This window comes from Sminthopsis crassicaudata, chromosome 4 (genome assembly GCF_048593235.1).
Source record: "Sminthopsis crassicaudata isolate SCR6 chromosome 4, ASM4859323v1, whole genome shotgun sequence".
NCBI classification, from domain to species: domain Eukaryota; kingdom Metazoa; phylum Chordata; class Mammalia; order Dasyuromorphia; family Dasyuridae; genus Sminthopsis; species Sminthopsis crassicaudata.
This window is the reverse complement of record NC_133620.1, coordinates 20033169-20051069: the sequence shown is the minus strand read 5'-3', so window position 1 is coordinate 20051069 and position 17901 is coordinate 20033169. Positions and strand designations below refer to the sequence as shown.

At 40.8% G+C, this 17901-nt stretch overlaps 1 long non-coding RNA gene across 2 annotated transcripts in view; it reads right to left on the bottom strand.

Annotated features, from left to right (window-relative positions):
* The window catches only part of LOC141541593 (uncharacterized), a 29331-nt gene extending 13030 nt beyond the window's left edge, over window positions 1-16301 (bottom strand). The window contains exon 1 of one of the 2 annotated variants that reach the window (XR_012481852.1): window positions 16014-16301. This is a non-coding gene — a long non-coding RNA (uncharacterized LOC141541593). The remainder of the gene's footprint in view (window positions 1-16013) is intronic. The other variant, XR_012481851.1, reaches the window with a different exon arrangement.
* Between the last annotated feature and the right edge of the window lie 1600 nt (window positions 16302-17901).

Here is a 17901-nt window from a genome sequence, read left to right as displayed (position 1 = left end):
ATCTCCATTGCCCAACGAGGCGTCTGATGAGGAGATGATGACATCCCTGAGGATGGGGATGGAGAGATGACAACGTGGGTGCTAATTTCTTTACTCCTGTAAGGATTTCTATAGGCACTGGCTCTGTGGATGACCTTGACTTCCCAGAAAACCAATTTCTTTTCTGAACTCACTTGGCAACATCTGTCCCTTTGGCCCAGGACTCCTGGATGACTGTTCTTTCTATGGAAATCACTTTTGGTTCCACATAGCCAAGCCAAAAAAAGCTTCAGTCCTTTCTCAGAACAATGACTTTGCACCCAAACTCCAAAAGTCCCCCCTGACACCATGTCTGGAGCACCGGGTCCTCCAATAAATTCCTCTCTTTCTCTGGCAACTTTTATCTTATATATGTAATGGGTAAGAATCCTTATTTCAAGTACATTTCTTTTCAACTTGTAGAACTATTCTATGTACTAAGTACATGTAAACTAGAGAATCATTATCTTAATTCCACAACCTTGCTGTAGGGTACTGAAGTAGAAAACTCAAGTGCTGAACTAGATAACCAACGTCTTATCAATTCCACTGAGTTAACGTCTTTTTTTAAGAATCCTTGTTTCAAGTTCACTTCTCCAGAATTCTGGCCCATTATAGGACATTTATTGATAAAAGGAAGAAAGAAAGAAAGAATGAATTCAAGTACAGATGTTTAGATAACGAAGCTTCCCATCACTACCAATCATGTTTCTAGAATCTGTCTCCCAAATTATTCTGTTCCTCCTTTCCTTCTAGGTGACCTAATGATAAATATTCTTCTATTTATTCTTGTTTATTATCTTTAACCAAATGCTCTTTGCCATGCTTTGCCTTTCTGTTTCCTGGATTTCTTCACTTGTTTCAATATCATTTTAACATACAATGTTCCTTTTTCCCTGTTTCTTATCTTGTTTAATTTTGGATGAGTTATACCCATCCCAAACCATATTCCAGTCATGAACCTCATCTCTCCAAGTCTCAATGTATCTGTGAGGTCAAATCTGCCTCCTGTCATGAGGGCTTTCAGTCTGTCTTGCTTGTTTCCTATGCTTAGTGCATTTTAAAATGGAGTTCATGTGGCGTAATATTCACTTAAAAAACAAAACAAAAACAACAATAACAACAACAACAAAAAATCACCTGCACACTTCTAGAGAGTTCAACTGCTGCTGTTGCTGCTGCTACTACTATTACCACTATTACTACAACTACTGCTACTACTTGTACTACTATTACCACTTCTATTATTACCACTACTACTACTATTATTACTATTACTATACTACTACTACCACTACTACCACTGCTACCACTACAACTATTACTATTACTACTTTTATACTACTTTTATTACTATTATCACTTCTGCTACTTCTTTTACTACTACCACTTTCTATTATTACCACTACTACTACTATTATTACTACTACTACAACTACTGCTACTACTTCTTTTACTATTACTACTACTATAACTACTGCTACTACTTCTTTTACTATTACTACTATTACTACTACTATAATTACTGCTACTACTTCTTTTACTATTACTACTATTACTACTACTATAACTACTGCTACTACTTCTTTTGCTACTACTACTATTACTACTATTATAACTACTGCTACTACTTCTTTTGCTACTACTACTATTACTACTACTATAACTACTGCTACTACTTCTTTTACTACTACTACTACTATTATTAGTACTATCACTACTACCACTTTCTATTATTACCACTACTACTACTATTATTAGTACTATCACTACTACCACTTTCTATTATTATTACCACTACTACTACTATTATTACTACTATCACTACTACCACTTTCTATTATTATTACCACTACTACTACTATTATTACTACTATCACTACTACCACTTTCTATTATTACCACTACTACTACTATTATTACTACTACTACAACTACTGCTACTACTTCTTTTACTATTACTACTATTACTACTACTATAACTACTGCTACTACTTCTTTTACTATTACTACTATTACTATAACTACTGCTATTACTTCTTTTACTATTACTACTATTACTACTACTATAACTACTGCTACTACTTCTTTTACTACTACTACTACTATTATTACTACTATCACTACTACCACTTTCTATTATTACCACTACTACTACTATTATTACTACTATCACTACTACCACTTTCTATTATTACCACTACTACTACTATTATTACTACTATCACTACTACCACTTTCTATTATTATTACCACTACTACTACTATTATTACTACTACTACAACTACTGCTACTACTTCTTTTACTATTACTACTACTATAACTACTGCTACTACTTCTTTTACTATTACTACTATTACTATAACTACTGCTATTACTTCTTTTACTATTACTACTATTACTACTACTATAACTACTGCTACTACTTCTTTTACTACTACTACTACTATTATTACTACTATCACTACTACCACTTTCTATTATTACCACTACTACTACTATTATTACTACTATCACTACTACCACTTTCTATTATTACCACTACTACTACTATTATTACTACTATCACTACTACCACTTTCTATTATTATTACCACTACTACTACTATTATTACTACTATCACTACTACCACTTTCTATTATTACCACTACTACTACTATTATTACTACTACTACAACTACTGCTAGTACTTCTTTTACTATTACTACTATTACTACTACTATAACTACTGCTACTACTTCTTTTACTACTACTACTACTATTATTACTACTATCACTACTACCACTTTCTATTATTACCACTACTACTACTATTATTACTACTATCACTACTACCACTTTCTATTATTACCACTACTACTACTATTATTACTACTATCACTACTACCACTTTCTATTATTATTACCACTACTACTACTATTATTACTACTATCACTACTACCACTTTCTATTATTACCACTACTACTACTATTATTACTACTACTACAACTACTGCTACTACTTCTTTTACTATTACTACTATTACTACTACTATAACTACTGCTACTACTTCTTTTACTACTACTACTACTATTATTACTACTATCACTACTACCACTTTCTATTATTACCACTACTACTACTATTATTACTACTATCACTACTACCACTTTCTATTATTACCACTACTACTACTATTATTACTACTACTATAACTACTGCTACTACTTCTTTTACCACTACTACTACTATTATTACTACTATCACTACTACCACTTCTATTATTACCACTACTACTACTATTATTACTACTATCACTACTACCACTTTCTATTATTACCACTACTACTACTATTATTACTACTATCACTACTACCACTTTCTATTATTACCACTACTACTACTATTACTACTACTATAACTACTGCTACTACTTCTTTTACCACTACTACTACTATTATTACTACTATCACTACTACCACTTCTATTATTACCACTACTACTACTATTATTACTACTATCACTACTACCACTTCTATTATTACCACTACTACTACTATTATTACTACTATCACTACTACCACTTCTATTATTACCACTACTACTACTATTATTACTACTATCACTACTACCACTTTCTATTATTATTACCACTACTACTACTATTATTACTACTATCACTACTACCACTTTCTATTATTACCACTACTACTACTATTATTACTACTATATTACTACTACTACCACTTCTACCACTGCTGCTACTACTACTATTACTATTACTCTACTATATTTATTATTTTATTTGTTGTAGCATTTAAGTTTGCAAAGAAAGTTACAAGGAAGGGGCCGCTCGAAGGGGGGACAGACCGAGTCCGGCCGCAGTCCGGAGAAGCCGAGTTCGCAGTGACTGGGACACTGGCACTCTTTAGCTGTCAGACACACTGTCTGGGATGCCCACGAGGAAGTTACAGGTCATGTCCTCCCGGGCTCCGGCGGTCAGTGTCACTGTCCCTGCTGCTCCTAAAGCTGAAGAGCCGCGGCTCTGCTCAGGATGCACGGCTACTAAGTATCTGAATCGGAAACCGCAGCTCCTTGGGGGGGAGGGGGAGCCCCGCGGGGGGAGGGTTTCAGGGCGTCTCCAAGCTTCGCGTTAGTGGGTTTTGGCGGGGGAGCGGGACGCGGGCGCCGGAGGCCCGCCCCGAACCTGGGCTCCCTCAGGGAGCTGGATCCCCCGGAACCCTCCCCCGGGAGCTAATGCGCAGTCCCGCTGCCCGTTCCGTTCTCTTTTGTTTCTGTTTCCGGCGCTGCCCTGACAGGGGACGGTCGTTTCCTCCCCCGAGGGGCCGAGACTCGGGCTCTGTCCTGGGGGCAGAGGGCACTCCCTTGACCGCCCCGGGTCTGGGGACATTTACTAACTGGAACCCCTCACCTGCTCTGCCCCTGGACTAGCCCGGGCGGCCTCAGTTCTACTTCCGGGGGCCTCAGTTTCCTCCTCTGTAAAATGGGGAGAAGAGGGACTCCCCGCAGCCCCCTCTGACCCTCTGCTGTCCAATCCGTGTAGAAGAGCAGAGGAAGGGATTTTTTCTGTGATTTACCGCTGCCTCCCAGGGCTGGGCTTCTGACTCCAGAGCCCGTGGGCGCCTCTCCCTGCCCTTCCCCCATCGGCGAGGACTCCTTCCGCTAGTTTTCGGCGTCCCCAGCGCTCAGCCAGGGCCGGGCAGTTAATTAACTTGATGTGATTCTGTGTCTTCTGGATGTCTGGGCGGGGGCCGGGGAGGGACCGGTCACCGATTAACCCATTGATCAGATTATTCAGCAAACATTGACCAGACCCCATTTCCGGGCCTCGTTCTGCGGTACAGTCCTGACGCAAAACTCGGCTAGAACAAATCCCACTTTCTGCTCCTCGGTGGAAATAAGGAGAAATCGGCCCTTTTTTGGTAGCTGACATTTACATAGGTTTTCATCGCCCTTTAGAGTCAGACTCTCCTTTAATCTTCCAGGCAATCCTGCCCTGTAAATGCTATGAAGATCCCCATTTTCCAGATAGAGAAACTGAGGCCGAGAGATTAAGAGGCAGGCTCTTGGGCACACAACTAGTCAGTACAGGAGGCGTGATTGTAGCCCAGAGAGTTTGGGTCCCTAATGGGATGAAAGTGTGTTAGAGAGACACAAAAAGGAAGTGCCCCATTGGTCCAAAGGAGGGCTATGAAGGAAGATTGGGGGGGGAGGGGCAGAACGGAGCTTTAAGGAACGGCCAGGGATTCCCCAAAGGGAAAAGTGTGGCCACAGTGAGACGCAGTCGGGGTCAGGGGCCAGAGGGAGGCACGGGCTGATGGAGAGGGAGCTGGAGCAGAGCCCGGATTAGAGGCTTAGGGCTGGAGAAGCTCGGGGCCCAGAGGAGCTGCCCGAGCTCCCAAGGGATCATCGGCTCCCAGGCCAGGGGCTCTCACCGTGGCTTCCAGCTCTTTTTCCGTTGTCCCCACCCCCTCCCACTTCCGGGGGTCTCCTCCAGACCTTCTGAAGGGAGTAGAGGGGTACTGGAGAGGGCGGAAGGGAGAGGGAGAGACAGACAGACAGACAAAGAGGTAGAAAGTAACAGAGAGACAGGAGAGTGAAGAAAGAGAAAGAAAAGAGAGACATTCAGACAGACAGAGACAGTGAAACAGAGAGAGGGAGGGAGAGAAATGACAGAGAGAGGTAGAGACAGAGACAGAAGAGTGAAGAAAGATAGAAAGAGACAAAGACAGAGAGAAGGGAGACCAGCAGACAGAGATAGGTAGAAAAAGAGAAAGACAGGAGAGCGAAAAGAGAGAGATAGACAGAGAGGAAGAAAGTGATAGAGACAGGAGAGTAAAGAGAGAGAGGGAGGGAAAGAGACAAACATTAACTTCTTCCTCCAGAGCCTTGAAAGTTATTTCAAAAAGTCAGTAAGATGTATGGAGTCCAGCTAAGTGCCCTGGGCCTCATTCCAAAGGCCCCAAACCCAGAATCACCCTGGTCCATTCACCAGAATCTGGAAAGGCTCAATAGGAAAGAGAAGTCATGGGCAGGGAGACTCCCGGTGCAGGGCAATTACAGGTTAATCCAGGACCGAGAGATAAGAGGCCATTTCCCAGCTGTCTCCAAAGGCGAGAAGCTCTGTCTGCTTTTTTTCAGGTCTGAACAAAAATGGCCAGGAAAGGCTAGAGCATCTGAAGGCATCCCGCATCCCCAAAGTGCCCAGGGGCCTGATGGAAGGGAGGAACTGACCTCTGGCAGAAGAGGCAAGGACTCCATCCAAGGCTCCTGGGCTGGAGAATCAAGAAAGCAAACCCTAAAGCATTGTGTGTGTGTGTGTGTGTGTGTGTGTGTGTGTGTGTGTGTGTGTGTGTGTGTGAGAGAGAGAGAGAGAGAGAAAGAGAGAGAGAGAGAGAGAGAGAGAGAGAGAGAGAGAGAGAGAGAGAGAAAGAGACAGAGACAGAGAGACAGAGAGAGAGAGACAGAGAGAGAGACAGAGAGAGACAGAGAGAGACAGAGAGAGAGAGAGACAGAGAGAGAGAGAAACAGAGAGAGAGAGAGAGAGACAGAGACAGAGAGAGAGACAGAGAGAGACAGAGAGAGACAGAGAGAGACAGAGACAGAGAGAGAGAGAGAGAGAGAGAGAGAGAAGAGAAGAGAAGAGGAGAGAGAGACAAAGAGAGAGACAGAGACAGAGAGAGACAGACAGACAGACAGACAGAGAGAGACAGAGAGAGACAGAGAGAGAGAGAGAGATGGAAAGAGAAGAAAGAAACAAAGGAAGGAAGGAAAAGAGGGAGGAAGGAAAAACAAATAGACACAGAGAAACAGAAAGACAGATTCTGAGCTGACAGACAGATAGGCATAGATAAGTAGAGTGAAAAACATTCAACTAGAAAGGAAGACAGACAAGCAGACATAAGAATTGGTTAATAAAGACAGACAGATACACATATATAGAGAGAGAGGGAGACAGAAAGACAGGCAGATAGCAGATACAGCAGTTGATGGATAAAGAAAGATAAGCAGAAGATACACATAAAGACTAATTGGTTGAAAAAGACAGAGACAGACAGACAGAGGCAGAGACAGAGAGGAGAATAAAGGAGTCAGACTGGGCCTCTAATTTCATTGGAATAACAAACTCCCAGGTGAGGTCAGCCCCTCACTCTCACAGGCCAGGGCCTTTTCTACCATTTTAGAATTCTCAAAGTTTGCCTCCAGAGGCGCGGGACTGCCCAGAACGACACCGCCAGTGGGAGCAAAAGCTGCTCTTAAGCTAACACCTGTCTCCTAGACTGAGATGTCTCTCATGAATCTATTCAGACTGAGTATGTAAAGAAGGCTAATTCAGGGTAATATTACAGAAACCATTAGGAAAGGCTTTCTAGAGAACAGGAGTCCTCGCCCTTTTTGGGGGCCATGGACCCCTCTGGCAGTCAGACCCAGAAATGGTGGGTACAATGCCCCTGTAAGCCACAGAGAGAAAGCCATTTTGAGTGATCTAAAGAGGAGTATAACATATATAATACATGTTTATATCATATTATATATACTATATAAGGGGAGTTATAAATGTACTAAGTTGGGGTACAACTTGAGGCACAACTTGGGTACAAGCACCAAATAAAACATCCCCTGCCTCCAAGGAGCAGGTAGGCCACTGGGAAACCCCATTCCAGTGTATTTGATTATAGAAAGAGCAATCACCTTTGGACACGGTACCAGGTTCTAGTCCCTGCTCCACCCCTAATTGAGCTGATAGCTCTGGACAAATCCCATCTCATCTCCTCACCTCAATTTCCTTCTGCAAAGTAGCCCCGTTTTTTTGGGGGGGCAAACCAGAGGATCATGGAGCTAGGCCTGAAAACGGATGGTAGGTGGTTCTGGGGAAGCAGGCGACCCAGGTCATGCATGTGACAAGTGACAGCTGAATTTAAAATTTCCTTCCAATTGGAAGATCCCACGATTCCACCCAGAGCCCCGTTCAAGGTGTGCAGGCACTTGAGCAGCCGTCCATAAACAGGCCAGGCCGTTGATGGTCACCTGCCTCCCTCAATCGGGCGTTCTCACACCCAGCAGACAGCAACAGCCATGGGAATGACTTCTCGAACAGTTTTTGTTTGGTCTAGAAAGGACACAGACTGTAATGAGGCCATTAATTCTTTCCCCTCCTGCTTCTCACCTTCCCGTGGTAGAAACCTCTCCTAGGCACAAAGGAGCACTGTTTGGGCTCAAGCTGACCCACCTCAAGCAGCTGGGCCCAAGCTTCTCCCTGGCTCGGCTTGGCTCAACTGCCCACTCTTAGCAGGACTCCCACAAAGCAGCTCTGACCTCCAGGAGGTTGGTCTGCTCTCCCCCAGAACCCCCTTGGGAAACATCCCTCTGTGCTCTGCCAACCAGCTTCAGGGAAAGGAGGCCTGAAAACTCCAAAGTAAAGACAGAATTCTTCTGTCTGCCAGATTCCTGCTTGGAGGTGACATAAAATTAGCCAAAGGCCCTGCCTCCCCTCAAGACCACCCCCTTTTACAACATTCCTGCTCGAGAAGCCTCCTTTTCATTTTTCGGTTATTTCCCACCCAACCTCCATGGTCAAGAATGAACGCGACTGTTTATATTAATTTTTTTTAAAGGAAAAACCCTCACTCATCTGAAATGCAAATAAAAGTTCAAAATAAGTCTTTTGAGGCACACTTTGGAGTCTGAGGTTAAATCAAGGTGACAGGTGGTGGAATGGCAGGGACACTGAACAGGAATTAGGAGACAGGTTGGGCTTTCCTTCCAGCTCCACTATTTGGACGTCACCATGTTCATTTCCTCTTTCTGGGTTTCGATTTATTTATCTGTAAGAATAAGGGACTCCCTGGACAGATATTCTACATTGGAGCAGCTCTAATTGGGAGGAAGTTGTTTTCTTTTTCACTGATGTTAATTGAAGTAATAACAATAATGGTTGACATTTATATGGTGCTTTAAGATGGGCAAAATAAGGTTGGTATTATAATTATCCCCATCTTACAGAGTTTAAATGACTTGCTCGGGTTCACATCCATAGTATCTGAGGCAGAATTTGAACTCAACTCCTTCCTCTCTTCCAAGTCCAACATTCCTGACTGCTTCTAAATCTGCCTCTCAATAATTTCCCATCACTCTTATTTTTTTCCCTTTGGAGCCAAGCAAAATAAAAACTAACATCTTTTCTACATAATCAAGCTTTTTTTGTGATAAAGATATTTTTCCTTTAACTTTGTATGACAGAACCTACATCACAGGATATCATGAGGATGAGATGAGATAATCTATGTAAAGTGCTTTACAAATCTTAAGTGTCATATAAATGCCAGATGTTGCCATTATCTATGATATTGTTGTTGTCTGACTCTTTATGACCTCTCCAAGGGGTTTTCTTGGCAGAGACATTTCCTTCTCCAGCTCATTTTACAGATGAAGAAACTGAGGCAAATAAGGGAAAATGTCTTGCTAGTAAGCTTCTGAGGCTGAATTTGAACTCATGAATCCTCCTGATTGCAATCCCAGTGCTCTAACCACTATAGCTGCCTTTTTTATACATGCTACCACTGTTTTTATGTTTTTCCTAAAATGCCACAGCCAAGATTGAACTTCAAATTTCATTCATGTGGTCTTAACAGTGCTGAAGGCGGCAGGACTTTGGCCTCCTGAATTCTATGTTCCCATTGCCCTCCGTGGGGCTGCTCTGCTGCATTGTTGCGGTTCAGTAAAAAACCTCCAGATCTCTTTCACAAAATCATTGCCCTGCCAAGCCTCCCACTTGTCATACTCGTGTTATTGTTATTTTTTAAAGTATAATCCCTATTTAGAGTGATTCTATTGGGTTCAGAACCTATTCCTATGACATGGAACCTCAGAATTCCTGGGAAAATATTGACCATCTTAACCTTGCCCTACGAATTAAAAAACAACACAACAACAATCGATGGCTACATCCCAATCTAATTGGTTTCCTTTGTAAACCTATGTATTTTATTTTATTCTCTTAAAAATGTGTTTCTGAGGAAGAAGATGTAGGTCTAAATGGGACCCTGGTTGTACATACCCGACCCTGGTCCATGGCCCAAGTGACTGCCCATGAGGACTGAACTGGATGAAATGGGAAAGGGGGACTGGATACAATTCCTGCTGTCACAAGAATTAGGAACTCCGTTCCCTGGCTGGACAAAACCCAGAAAATAAAAAGTAGCTGATGCTGGCGTGTGGGCCCTGAGGCTGGAGTCCTCCTTTTCCTTAGGAATAACTCTTTACATATCCTCAAGTTTCCACCCTCTGTTCTCCTCAACCTGAGACTGCTAGTCATTAATTCAAGGTGGGATCTCATGGCAGGTGCTGTGGAAGAGTCATTGTGCAAGTCAACAAATCCATTGTGCAAGTGGTCCCTGAGCCCAAGGGACTTACAGTCTAATAGGGGCAGATAACATGTGACTGGGATCAAATACAGTGCCAGGAAGACTGTGCATAGGACAAGAAAGGTCCAAACAAAGTGTGATGGGAGGGAAGCTCAGGGAATATTCTGCATAACCAATCCTGGGTCTAAAAGGACCTTGGACATGCTAGAGCAGGGGCTGAATCTAACAAGGTGGCATTCAATAGGGATGAACCTAGAACGTCACATGGGAGTCCCCCACATCCTCGCTCCAGGAGGTTTCCTAGCCCATGGTTGGATGGCATATGGATGGAAGCTGCTCTTAGATTCTTAGATTCTGAGATGCTCTAATTCGGACATCTATACCATAATACCAGGGAAGGAAAGGACAGAAAAAGAAGAGTTCCAAAGCAGCCTGAAAAAGAGCTGAGAGTTTTAATGGACTTCAAGCACAATGTGAGAAAATAATGCAATGTGGAAGACATTGAGATAGACAGGACTTCCAGGAAGTTTTTCTTCACTCTGACCTCATAAGGAATAGGGTGTTCTGTTATGGATGTCTCATTTTTAAATTATTAATATTATAGCTTTTTATTGACAAAACATATGTATGGATAATTTTCCAACATTGACCCTTGTAAAAACTTCTGTTCCAACTTTTTTGTTCCCTTCACCCGGATGTCTCATTTTTAAAAGAGAGAAGGAAAGAGAACAAACTTTTATTAAATGCCTACTGTATGCCCTGCGCTGTGCTAAGTGTTTTACAAATATTACTTCTTTTGAGCCTCACAACTCTAGGAAGGAGATACTATTATTATCCCAATTCACAGTTGAAGAAACGGAGGGAGGCAACTGAGACAGTTGAGGGACTTATCTAGGGTCACATGACCAGTAAAGTATCTGAAGCTGAATTTTAACTCAGGTACAAGATTCTATTCACTGCTAGACCAGCTGTGTCAAACTCAAACAGAATAAGACCACTAAGCCACACATAGGGATTCTTATCTGTCACATACAGACTTAGAAAACCACATGTTAACATTATCTCTGTTTTATTGCATTTTTATTTATTTTGTTAAGCATTCCCCAATTATCTAAGTGTACCTGATCTAAAGCTATATTATATAGCAGCAGTCACCAAAACCATTTGGTATTGGCTAAGAAATAGACCAGTCGATCAGTGGAACAGATTAGATACAAAGGACAAAAAAGGGTACATCTATAGCAATCTAATCTTTGACAAACCTAAAGATACCAACATTAGGGATAAAAATTCATTATTTGGAAAAAACTGTTGGGAAAACTGGAAATTAGTATGGCAGAAATTAGATATGGATCCACACTTAACACCATATACCAAGATAAGATCAAAATGGGTCCATGATTTAGGCATAAAGAATGAGATCATAAATAGATTAGAGGAACAGAGAATAGTCTACCTCTCAGACCTGTGGAGGAGGAAGGGATTTATGACCAGAGGAGAACTAGAGATCATTATTGATCACAAAATAGAAGAGTTTGATTACATCAAACTAAAAAGTTTCTGTACAAACAATACTAATGCAAACAAGATTAGAAGAAAAGTAACAAATTGGGAAAATATTTTTAAAAGTAAAGGTTCTGACAAAGGTCTCATTTCCAAAATATATAGAGAACTGACCCCGATTTATAGGAAACCAAACCATTCTCCAATTGATAAATGGTCAAAGGATATAAACAGACAATTCTCAGATGAAGAAATTGAAACTATATCCACTCACATGAAAGAGTGTTCCAAATCACTACTGATCAGAGAAATGCAAATTAAGACAACTCTGAGATACCACTACACACCTGTCAAATTGGCTAAGATGACAGGAACAAATAATGATGAATGTTGGAGGGGCTGTGGGAAAACTGGGACACTGATGCATTGTTGGTGGAATTGTGAAAGAATCCAGCCATTCTGGAGAGCAATCTGGAACTATGCCCAAAAAGTTATCACACTGTGCATACCCTTTGACCCAGCAGTGCTGTTATTGGGATTATATCCCAAAGAAATACTATAGAGCGGAAAGAGACCTGTATGTGCCAAAATGTTTGTGGCAGCTCTTTTTGTTGTAGCTAGAAACTGGAAGATGAATGGATGCCCATCCGTTGGAGAATGGTTGGGTAAATTGTGGTATATGAAGGTTATGGAATATTATTGCTCTGTAAGAAATGACCAGCAGGAGGAATACAGAGAGGCCTGGAGAGACTTAAATCAACTGATGCTGAGTGAAATGAGCAGAACCAGGAGATCACTATACACTTCAACAACAATACTGTATGAGGACGTATTCTGATGGAAGTGGAAATCTTCAACATAAAGAAGATCCAACTCACTTCCAGTTGATCAATGATGGACAGAAATAACTACACCCAGAGAAGGAACACTGGGAAGCGAATGTAAATTGTTAGCACTACTGTCTCTCTACCCAGGTTACTTATACCTTCGGAAGCTAATACTTAACGTGCAATAAGAAAATGGTATTTACACACATATATTGTATCTAGGTTATACTGTAACACATGTAAAATGTATGGGATTGCCTGTCATGGGGGGGAGGAAGTGGAGGGAGGGAGGGGATAATTTGGAAAAATGAATACAAGGGATAATATTATAAAAAAAATAAAAAATTAAAAAAAAACATTCCCCAATTATATTTTAATCTGGTTTGGGATACACTTAGACCATTGCCAGATGTGCATTAGATACCTGTTGCTCTAAACCATGGGTCTAGACCCAATTATCCTGGGCTGTATCAAAGATCAAATGAAATAGAGTAAAATAACTTTGCTAACCTTAAAGTATAATATTCATTCTAGATATTACATCATCATCACCATCAACAGCAATGATAATAATAATAATAATAATATTTTACATCATGTTATATTTATTAAATTGTATTATATTATGGGAGAGAGAGAGTCACACAGCAAGGAAATGTTAAGTGTCTGAGACCAAATTTGAACTCAGGTCTTTCTGATTTTAGGACTGGTGCTCTTGCCCTATAATTCTTATGAGCACATTTTTATTTTCCCTTCCTTTTTTAAAAGAGTGAAACCCATAATCCAAGAGAACAAGACATCCCCTTCCTTCAACTAGCTCTGAATCTGTGTTATGTGAGGATGGTTGAAGAAAGTGAATATGCTTACCCCAGAGAGGGGAAAAAAAAGACTTAGAAGGCCATGAAAGGTGGGGTTCGTTTTTTGATGGCCCATTGAATGAAAGAAGGATTAGATTTGTTCTCTTTGGCACCAGAAGGCAGAGCCAGCAGAAATCAGTGCAAGTTCCAAATAGCAAGTTTAGTCTGGAGCTTATTAATATATTTTTAAATGAGGCATCCAGAGCTAAACACGGTGCCCCATAAGCTGTCTTACCACCACCCAGCACAGAAACACTATCACCACCTTCTTGCCGGGAGCTCGGCTTCTCTCATTGAAGTCCAAATTTAAATGAGCTCTTTTGGCCGGCACCCTTAAGTGAGCTTTTGATCCTTTAAAACCCTCAGATCTATTTTCAGACAAACTGCTAATAGATCACTCCTCTTCTATCCTACTTGCAAAATAGAGTTTTAAACACTAGTCAACTAATGTGCAACTATTAAACATTCACATTTTACATTTCTCCGTCAAATGTGATCATCATAGATTGATTTCAAAGCTTTATCATGTCATAATCTTTTTGGATAAATGTCTCTGTCATTCCTTTCTTTCTCCCTTTTCCATGTCATCTACAAATTAGCTAAGGAGATGGGTCATTCTTGCAGGCCTCTAGCTAAATCATTGATTCAAGGATTTTCTCTGGGATGATAGATATGAATGTCTAAGATGGAGGATTTAGGAAGTAGAAAGAACCTTCCCTCAATCCATTCTCATCACTTTTGTTTCTTTGTTCACTGTGGCTGCGCCTTTCACAGCTGTGTCAATTTGGACAGATGCTAAATACAGAGATCCAGAATGCACCCTGGGTTGAGATGCCATGTAATTTTTTTTCCTGAGGCAATTAGGATTAAGTGACTTGCCCAGGGTCACACAACTAGGAAGTGTTAAGTGTCTAAGGCTGGATTTGAACTCAGGTCTTTCTGATTTCAGGCCTGGTGCTCTTGCCCTGTAATTCTTATGAACACATTTTGATTTCCCCTTCCTTTTTTTAAACAGGGGAACCCATAATCTAAGAGAACAAGATATCCCCTTCCTTGAAGCAGCCCCAGTCATTAAAAAGATGAAGTGATAATATTTTGGCTTGAGAGCCAAAATCAATCCATAAAATATGTAGATTCATCAGTCCTGAGAGATGAACCCCAGGGGCCAGATTGGTGTCGAACACTATTTCTCTTTTCTCTGCACTTCAGCCAGACTAATCCATCTTTCTTCAAACCAATTGGCTGTTGCTCTGAGACATGCCAGTCTTCTCTAATTTTCCCAGCAACCACAATTTATTGAGGAGGGTTGTTTTTGCAGCCATAAAATCCATGGAGCAGGAGAGCCTCCTAAATGTGCCAAAGGTAAACAAGACCCTGCCAGCCCAAGCTCATTCTGGCTCATCCCGTCCTGATTCTTATAAATGCAAGAAAACCCATTCTTTTCCTCTGAAATATTGCTTAGAGGAAGATTGGCAGAACCAGCTGTCCCATGGCTAGGATAATTTAAAGAAAACAACACTCCAGATGTTTGATCACTTTACTGCACAATTAAGCTATCAGAGGGCTGATAAGGAAGTAAGCTTTTGGATACTTGGCAGAGAGGTGGGGTACTACAGGTGAGGAGCAAGCAAGGTTTATACTGTCAGATGTGACCATTGGTTTATTTTGTCTAACTATGCTTTTTTGTTACAAGGAAGGAGCCAATTAGAAGCCATAGTTCTCCCTCTCCCTTGTCTCTCTTTGTATGTCTCTCTCTTTTTGTCTCTGTTTTTCTCTCTCTGTCTCTGTATCTCCATCTCTCTTTGCTGTCTGTCTCTGTGTCTGTCTCTCTCCATATGGATATGTTTTAAAAGAGCACCAGTGAAACAAAAATGAAAACATTAATAAAAGACAACAATTATAATAGTGATGAAATTTGCTCTTTGGGGAAAATTTTAAAAATGCTTTGCCTTCCCTTCTTTGCAAAAATGGGACTTATGAATGTGGAATATTTTATATTGTCAGATTTTGTTGTTGCTAGTTATTTTTTAAAGAACTACTTTTCCCCCTCTTTTTTATATTTGCTGGGGGAAAGGGAAAGGAAAAGGGCATATTTAGAAATTTTTGTAAATTATAATTTAATTTTAAATTTTAATTTTGTAAATTGAAAGATTAAAAAAAATAAACAGTTATTCTTTTTAGGAAAAGGAATAAATAGTTTACATTTATCTGATATTTTATTGTCTATAAAGTACCTTTCCTGTTATCAACCCGGTGAGGTAGAAACGTTCATTTTACTGGCTAGAAAATTGAGGTATAGAAGATGCTAAATGATTCCCCCAATATTCCAGACCAAATAAAGCAGAATCTGGCAGCATCCGGTCAAACTAATACGTGGACAACATTACTGCCTAAAGTGAATACTAACACTAAGCAACACTGGTCCCATGTTGTCACTGACCTGGAACACTCCGATGAGCAGCCATCCCGCCATGAAAATTCCAGGGAATGGGAATCCATTGAGACTTTGAAGTTGCTCCAATTCCCCAGAGAGATTTGTCATATCTTATGCTTTCCATCCATTAATCCTGGTTCTAGAACTTCCTTCATTTGGGCTCACCCACTTCTCCCACTGGTGAGTTCCTTCTGGAGCCATGATTCTGTAGAGGGCTCCAGCCTGGATTTCATCCCTTGCCAAACCTGCTCTCAGTTCCTGAACTTTAAAATCATGGCCCCAGATTGGGTGCACCTAGCATGCAATGAGTACCTAATAAATCTTGTTTTCTTCTTCCCTTCCTCCTTTTATTTGCTTTTCAGATTTAAATCCTGATGTTCCTCTACCAAATGGAGATAAGGTTAGCTATAAAACCTCCATCACTGGATTTTGCAAATGTTAAAGTGTTCTTGAAAATGCCAGTTATCAGGATCTCGATCTTGTATTTTCCCTTTCCAGCAGAGGTTTCTGCATCCAGTGTGTGTCTGATAAAGATTTTATAGAAGGATGCTGACTACTTTTATATTAGGATTTCAAAAGAAATCATCTCTTAAAGGTTCTCAGGGTACTCCGGCAGCCAAGCAGGCCATTTTGCAGGCTCTTGACACTTAATCTACACAAGATGTCATCAAGGAGGCCATGGCCATTCAGGAGCAAAAATACACCTGGTCTTCCTTAGCTTTCCCCCTTCTACCCTTCAGCTGAAGAGATGGTAGAGAATAGGAGATCTGGGCTTGAAGAGAGAAGACCGATTTATGTGATGGAAAAAGTGATGAATACTGAGGAAAGAGAAATGGGCAAATTCCCATCTGTGTGAATTTTGTATCTGAGTCTCAGTTTCCTTTGTTGTAATTTGACCTGGTCAGCCTATGTCACTTCTAAGATCCTCTCCAGCTCTAGATTTTATTACCCTATCACCCATATTAGCATCTATAGACCCCTTGGTTCTAAGGGTTTACAATAAAAAAATCTTCAATGGCACCTTAAGCAGTTAATAATTATAGATTATTGTGAATGGTATATTCAATTACCCTGAAGACTCAGAAACTTTTGCTTTTGGTGCTATTTGTGTGGAAGGGGTTCACTGAACAAAAAAATATTGGGAACAATTGACTTGGGTTCAAATTTTACCTTGTGACTAAGTTGCCATGACCTTTAGCAGCTGAGTTTTTTGTTTTTTTTTTAATCAATAAAATGGTGACAGCCCTAATGGCACACCATAGCTCCTGGGACTGCTCAGAGGAAAGCACCTTGGGAACTCTCAAGAAGCACAGAGCTGTGCATTGTTCAGACAAATCCCAAAGGTTCTGAGGGGCGTGTGATTAGCATGACCAAGTTAGTGATTAAAAAACCCAACTATTGATATTTGATTTGGGGAAATTTCTCCAGGGCAGACTTAATAGTTGAGTCATTAAAAGAAGGTTAATTCGCAAAGTTAAAGCCTTTTCAGATCAGCTATTAAGGGAACTGGAGTAGCAGGAAGTAAGAGACTCCTTCCTCTGCACATAAAGTCATCTATCCTGACCCCAAGAGATCCAGGACTTGGATCTCCAGCCTCCATGATATGGGAATGAATTCAATGACCCTTTAGTAGACCCAGAGAAGAGATAATTTTGGGTACTGTCCTTTAATGGCTGAGGGCAATATTTATTTGTGGTTGTTGTTAATTAAGGTGCCCCAGAAATAGTTATGGAGGCAAGAAACTGGAAACGTACATGTCCATCAGCTGGGGAATGGCCAAATAAATTATGGGATATGAATGTTATAGAATATTATTGTTCTATAAGAGACACTCAGCAGGATGATTTCAGAAAGGCCTGGAGAGACTGACATGAACTGATGCTGAGGGAAGGGA